Source organism: Prosopis cineraria, unplaced genomic scaffold, assembly GCF_029017545.1.
Source record: "Prosopis cineraria cultivar Desert tree isolate PC_DT_omini unplaced genomic scaffold, ASM2901754v1 PC2, whole genome shotgun sequence".
Classification (NCBI taxonomy): Eukaryota; Viridiplantae; Streptophyta; class Magnoliopsida; order Fabales; family Fabaceae; genus Prosopis; species Prosopis cineraria.
The window spans coordinates 25520036-25528457 of NW_026555333.1; positions in this window are offsets into that span (position 1 = coordinate 25520036).

Below are 8422 nucleotides of genomic sequence, written 5' to 3' on the forward strand. Positions count from 1 at the left end.
TATCAAACACTTATGTCTCATTTGGTATGATGGAGATTGAGGTTAGAGGTAGTGTCAACACTAGTTAGCTATCAAGAATCATGATGCTTTGTAGAGGAGGTCTTCATAATTCACATTGTCCTATTTGACAAAGAAACTAAAGGGTCACGGATAGCAAGATGGAGGCCAAGGCTATCACCGTCATTAAGGTCATTGCTGTCATTGTCGTTAAGCCTATCATTATTGCTAAGGATGTTGCCTTCATTCATTGATCTTTGTTCACCATCACCATAGTTTATAGACCATAATTTGTCAAATGATAAGATAAGAGGAGGAGGTCAAAATTGTCATAAATCTCACTTTTATGGAATTCTATAAAAATTTCATAGATCAAGCAGTAGAAGCCAATGTAATCATTTTTATAGAATTTAATTCCACGTGAAATTAAGACTTGACATACCAAACATGATAAAATTTGAATTCCATCTTCAATTGCATTTTCATGTCTCTAAATTTTATCATACCAAACATGGCCTTAGGAAAAACCTTTCCTAATATTTCACAAGTGAAAATAAGCTTTCTAAATGATATCATATAGGGTCAAATTAACAAAGTTAACTTTGATATAGTTTAGGGTCAACCATGATTGAATCTCTTGAGGAGTTGATATTATAAAATTCTAACGATTAAAAACACTAACAAAATAGCAAGGCAAAGGTTTGTTCAAACTATTTAAAAAACCAATAAAATCTATTTATATTTTTTTCTTTTATTTATTTTAATGAATTAAATTGGAATGAATGGAGTAAAATGATTGTGTAAAAATGTGAGTAAAATCAATGACATGGACTTCCCTTGGATGACTTAGCTACCTAATCCTTGCTCCTAATTTTTATTTTAATTTCTTTCCACTTAATTGGGTTAACAATACCTAGAGTTCTCTAAGTTGAACATCAAGTTACTTATTATCACTAGTGACCAATTAGTAACAATAAACAACCCAATGTTATAAAAATTACTCAATTGCTTGATAGATTAATTTGGACAGCCCCTAACCTTTGCCACAACCATAACACAATGTGTTCAATTGAAATTTTGAGTACTAGCCTAATAAATATAACAAGCACAATTATGTCTTGAAATATCCACCTTAACTAATCACCATTAAAACTGTAATTCAAGGTAATCAAGGGACCAACCCTTAAGATGATTAAAATCAAGGGATGCCAAGATTTCATAAATAAAAAAATGAGTCAAGTTCATTCATTAACTCTTTAATCAAAGTAAAATTAAGTTACGAAATCATATGATATCTCAGAGGAGTGAAAGAAGTTGACAACAGTTGAAAAATCTCACTTTATTGAAAACAGAGCAATGCACCGTGGCTTTTGCATGTTACGTTGCCACTTGTTGCTCTCTCTGTGACTCGTCATGGTGTGTTGCATGTAGATAATAGCAAATTTTGTATCATTTGACAGTAGAACTTAGCCAACTTTGGACGTGCCCTATTTCTTCATCTAGTATCCAAATGACATGATTTAGCTATATATGGAAAGCTTTTTTTATAAACTAGCTAATAGCATAAATTTTACTTTCAGAACAAGTAACATAAGAAATTTGGACATCCAAATACATTTTTACCACTTTTCCCAACTTTCACAATAAAAAAAGTATCCAAAACCCTACACAAGTACCGAAAGCAAATTCTAACACTCAGACCATATTCATTGAACCTAAGATTACTAGTAGAACTCACACAAGCACACATATATCGCTACATCAAAAATTTCACTCTTCAACCCCTTAATACCAAAAATAGAAGGGGGCTTTTCACATTGCATTTCAAAATGATATTAACCAATCTAATCAAATGAGCAATTATAACTTGCACTAGTATTTTTGCCTTATAAACATTTACAACTTTTCATTAACCACAACTTGAGGCCCAAAATATTGACCAAACATTACAAACAATAATTATAGTGCAAGTGCAAATAATATGCATCCTAAATTGTCAATAATATTCTATTACACAAAGTACATGAATAAAACAGAGGCATACAAAAAAGAATGCATGAATTCCTAAACCTCAAGAGCTTTATCCCTCATTTCACCAGAGCTAGAGCCTATAAAGTGTTAAAGGAGAGGGTGTGAGTCTAGCCACTCAATAATCAAGGTAAACCCATCATATGCAGTTGTATATCAATTGAAATAAACACCTAAGTTGAAATAGGGTTTTATTAAAACACATAGTTGTACATGAATCACAACGCATCATTTCTCAATTAACTCAATTCCATTTTAATCACATGGTATATAGCCATAAGACACTTAGACATGTGACCATGACCTGATATATTAATACAACTTGCCATAACTTAATCATATGACATGTTTATAAGACATGTTATATAAACACACATAGGTATGATCAAACCATCCTTATACCCTCCTTATTTCCTCTAACTAAAACCATGAGCTATAACACTAAATAGGGCTCTATTTGTGGATTAGACTACCCAAGCTTACTAATGGTGAGGTGTGACCAACTAAAGATCACATGACTCACTCTTAAACAACAGTTTCCCCCACTCTTGAATTTCTAGGGTGTCGTATACCTTAAGCTAATCTCCTCAATAAATTGATGGAGATAGCTAGGTTTTAGTTTCTCGATGAATTATGAGGTAGTCCCTTAATAAACTATAAGACAAGGCTATACCTTCGTGTACTAGAAGGCAGCCAAAAATACTATATGGATTTAACTACTTCTCTCCTTAGGCAAACTCCTACCAATTGATCATGTAGTGTACAATGCTCACTCATTTTTACACAATATCATTTTCAATGTCAACATATTAGGCTCACAACTATACGCTGCCCAAGTGAGCATCAATTCTCATTTTCTCATTTATCACATAAATATAATGTATTTATCACTTTCCACCTTAACACAATCATCATTATCATACTCATCATCAACTACTCATTTTCATACCATCTTGTAACTTGTAATTCATTTCTAAAATTACTTTTACATCTTTATTACAAATCAAGCAAATATACTATCACAAGTTGCATAACATGTGAATCCATACACAAATCACAATTATACATGCCAATATATGAAACAACTATTCAAAATAGGGTTCTCTTAGTCGCCTCAAACCTTTAAGATGGCAAAAGTTTTCCCCTCAATACTTAATTTACAAGCTTGATTTTTCTAAGCTAAATTGGTGCTCAAAGGTTCAATCTACAATTAATTAATTATAAACCTCATTAATAATGCCAAATATACATTTTTCACTCTTATACCTTTACTTCTACAACACACAATACCCTTACTTTTTACCCTTGGGCTTACTCATTAGGTTTATTAACTGCATTTAGCTCCCAATATATTAATGAGCCATTTAACCTTCATTAATGGCATTACAACTCTTACAACAACCTTCAAAAATGCTATTTTTTGATATTTATAGGGCTTACCAAGCAAAGATATCAAATTTCATTATTTCTAGGTTTAAATACTCTTAATCAACTCCCATTAGTTCCATTTGAGTCAATAAGTTTGGACCCATAATTTATACAAATTGAAAATCATTATTCCAGCTCAAACCCTAACTTTAATCCCCATTAAAAAGAAAGAGATACAAAGGAATGGAGTTTAGGATACTTGTCTTAAGTGATTTCTAGCTCCAAAATGCTCTAAACACCTTCCATAAATGAACCCTAGTAGAGTATAAGCCATCCTCTTGGTTTCCTCTTTCTTTGCTCTTTGTTTTATGCCTTAGTTTGTGAAAAAAGGGCTGTGCATCATGGTGCAGGCAACACACACCGTGATGTATGACATAGAGAGACCTTCTTGCTTTAGTGGTCATCTGTATGCCACGGTGGACGTATTGCATGCAGAGCATATAGTACAGAACCACTTCCTTCACATTTTTGCCTTTTTTTCATTGCCTAAGTGGCTCGACTTCACCTCAGACCCATAATTAGGGATGAAAATACAACCAATTACATATATTAGACGTCTCTAGCCACACATCACATCAAACATTCAATTATCATAATTAAACTTAATTAGTTCCTTAGTAATCCAAGGATTAAAATGTGGAATGTTATATGTCTCACTTATATAAAATGGCAAGTAACAATTTAATTCAATAAAGGAATGTAACAATTAAATCTATCTAACAAACTAATCCAAAATTAATCTCAAACACCTCAAGTATGTCAACATTAGCCATACATTCATGAATTCAAAGACATAGCATTAATATCTCAATAAATTTAGTCCCAATTCATGAATTAAAGAGGTAAAAGGAGAAGAAAATTCTCATTAGAGTGGAGCTCATAGGTGTGTTTGTCTCTAAGGGAAGGAAATGCCTAGCCATGTATGGAGAGTATTATTGAAATCTTTATTCAAGCTCTAATGATGCATAGCCATGGCACAAGAATTTTGACATAACACAGATTCTAACAAAGCTCAATGAATCTAGTGAGATTTTGGAGTGGACTAAATGAGGAAGACAATGGTGAAGTTAGATTTTGGTTTGGATGGTTGGATGTTGAGAAATGGAAGAGAAGAATGATGAAAAATGAAGAGAGGGAGAGAGGGAGAGAGAGAGAAGCATCAAAAATCTATAGAAAAATTGAAGAAGAAGATGATAATGATGCAAACAAAAAAATAATGTCCTACTTAGAAATGAATTCAAAATTTTCCTAAGTCTTGTTTGGAAAAACAAAAAAGTAATAAAAAATGAGTTATTGTGCAAGTGTCTTTAAGTGGTGTGAGTATATGTGTGTCTAAAGATATATGTGAGTATGAGAAAATATTTATAAGAATTTATTTAAATGCTAGAAAAATAAAAGTAACAAAGGAGAAGATTAGTAAATCAAATAAGACTAAACTATATGTATGCATGATGTATGATGATGCAAGTAGGAAATAAAAATAAGAAAAAAAAGATGAAAAATTAGGAATTGATAAACTATTCCTAAAATTACAAATTAGGTCCAATAAATTCAAATAATGCTCAAAATACTCAAAACAGGTGTCAAAAACCAAGAATAAAGGGTAATCAAATGATATAGAAAAATATGATTTATCACTAACATGTAAACTCTTGAAAGAGTATATAGAATATAGTAAAAGCTTATAAACTAGTCAAATAAAGAGCTAAGTTTGAAAAGTTTAATGTAGTTGGTAAAATAATGAATTCAATCAGTTGAACTCTTGCTCACTCACTTAAATGATGTTCTATTGTGTGAGGAAGATTATAGCCATTAGAGTCTTTAACTAGCTATTTAGAGTTGTTATATTGCACATGTATATGAGGAAACTAAACAAAAGCACTTTTTCCACAAAACTACTCATTTAATATGTCAAAACTCTAAAATTTAAATATTTTTAGTTCATTCTCGCATGGATGAGAGGAGAAAAAAAAGCTCTAGGAAGAATAGGATAAATACAGACATGGATTCTATCTTATACTCACATGTTTTAAGGATATATATAAGCACAAGCTTCTGTAAAAGATTGAAATACATGTGAAGGCTATCTGGATCACATGAAGAATAGGTGCAAGAGATGAATGACCTCTTGAAAACTTTAAAACTTGCTTGGGTATGATCTAAAACATGTGAGTGTGGGTTAGACAAGTTTTGAACATTTAAGATGAAGAGATTTAACTTGGGTGTTCAAGGGTCAAACTTAAGCAATCTTGAGTAACAAACTAAAACTCGCGTGAGTAATGTTAGAACTCGTGAGGATGAGTAAGAACAAAGGCTCAAGTTTTAATAAGTAAACTAATACTCATAAGATGGGATCTTGTCCTTATGAGGATAGGTAGTCCAAAACCTTACTTAACATTGTCACTCTAAAACTTGCGTGTCTAACTACTAAAACTCACGTGTTCAAAGTAGCTAGAGCCAAACACCTCTCTGCAATACTAGAACTCATGTGTCTTACCATTAAAACTCATATGTTCTAGGTATTTAGAGGCAAGCATCTATTTTCCACTCTAAAACTTGCATGTCTTAAACATAAGACTCAAGTGTTTAAGTAGCTTAGAGACAACATCTTCTCGTGAACTTTCAAACTAACATGTTTCATCCTGAAACTCATATCTCTAAGCATCATAGAGGCTAAGTATTTTAGAACTCTAAAACTTGTGAGGAGTCCCCTAAAACTTACAAGTATTGACACAACCACTCAAAGAACGATCTAAGGCATCTTATTGGAACATGCATGTTCTAGCTATAACTTGCGAGGAATAACATAAAGTATGGAATGAACAAAGGTATTTTCTAAGTTCAAAACCTCTTTCACTCTTTGAATTCCTTTGTTTAATTGGGAACTGAATCTTTTAATTAAAAAAAGGAATTAAATCCCTTTACTACTTTTTATTTTTTTTTCTTTGTTTAATGAAAAAAAGTGTAGGTAAGGTGAGTTTCAAGAGTATACCAAGACTAGAATATACCTGTCAAAGAATACTAATGAAGATATATATACAAATCACCTACCAATAAGGTTCTTATATTTATAGTAGGATTTGAAACTAAGAAGTTGCAATTTGAGTCAAGTCTTTACTAATTGGATTAATCTTTGTTAATAAATCCCTTTACTAGCTAATTATTCAAAAGAGGACATTGCATCATAGCAAATTTAGATCATCTATGTAAAATATAGATAGCCTTTAATTATTATTTTTATATATAACTAATCTTTGAGAAATTGTTTTTTTAATTTTATGAGAAATATTGTACAAACAAATTTGAAACTGAGTTCTTTAAATGAAAATTAAATATTAAAACATAAAAATATATTTTTGGCAATAATAGAGAATTTGTATACATTTAATTGAATAACAAGATCAGTTAGAGACAAAATTAGGTTTAAGTATAATAGAGACATTCTTAATTTTCTACTTCATATAGCCTTTTTATGTAACAGATATCTCCTTTCCCTCAATTGGATAAGATACTTATACTTTTCAAGTAGTGATGAAATTTAATGATTATGATTAAGACCTTAATTAAGTGAGTGGATTTAGACCTTCTCACTTCTAAGATATGAAAAAAAGGTAAATGAAGATTTAGGGAACATTTGTTGATCAAGAGTCTAAGATATGAAATCTCAATAGGTGTCAAGTTTGGTCTCTATGAATTTTAGGTTTGCATTTTAGGTAGTCCTTTGAATACAACAATGATATTTATTTTAAGGTTAGGGAAAGTTCTGAAAATTATTTCATGCATGATGGTTTCATCATCACTTGTTGCACATTCATGTTTTGCATCGTATGTAATGAAAAATGTGTTCTCAAACAAGTATTAGTGTGACTAACCAAAAATATAACGATATTAGCACGAAAGCTACTCCTCTTTCTCAATATTACCCAAAGGGGGATTCACTTACTCATAAATAAGACAATCATCTAACAAGTGGCAGGTTCTAATAGCTATTACACAAGAGGTAGGAGAAAAGTTTTAACAACATCATGTGACTTAAAGAGTGAATGGGTAGATGATATAAAATTAATTGGGACCACAAAGAACAAGGTAACATTAAAAACCATATCACTATCACACATGTGACATGAATGAATGCTTCTAATACAATAGATTGAGTAGTGGTTTGATAAGCGAACGAGAGACTAGTTATTAGAAAAGGGTGGTCAATATTTCTAACAAAAATGGTGCATAGGGTATAGAATTTGGAAAGGACCCACATATTGAGGATTACATTTCTATGATTTGATTGATCGACATATGCTTGTGGCAAGTGTTACTCTTAGAAAGACTTGATCACTAAGATCAAATTCTAGAGGCTTTCTTCTCTTATTGGCATAGTTCTTCTTTCTATTTTAGGCTATAAGAAATCATTGCTTAATTAATTATATTTTCTTAGTGGTCTCATCAACTATTTATACTCTAGTATGCTTCTCTCACCATCCTCACCCCAACACATTAGGGATCTACAATCCCTCCCATAAAGGCCTTCAGATAGTGTCACTTAAATATTAGAATGATAACTATTATTATAAAAAAAATTTGTGAAGGGAAGATATGCATCCCAATTTCCTTTTGTTAAATAATTCGGTCATTGTTGAGGGTAGTGAATTAAGTATTTTGTATAAATTTTCACCATCTTTTTTCCTAAAAAAAAATAGAGTTTGAATTAAAACAAAGCTTGAATAATGAACTTTTAAAACAAATAATGTTTAGAGAAGAACAAGCTTGACACAATAGATTTATACTAGTTCAGCCTAATCATTTGGCTTACATTCAGTCCTCAAAATCATATTTGAGAGTTTTCAGTAAAATTACAAGTTTCAAAGGGTGCTTGCAATCATAGTATGGACACAAGACTTCACAAGTCTTGTTTTCACTTTACAACCACTTACATACCTTGTAATCTATCAAACAAGTATGCCTTGTTTGG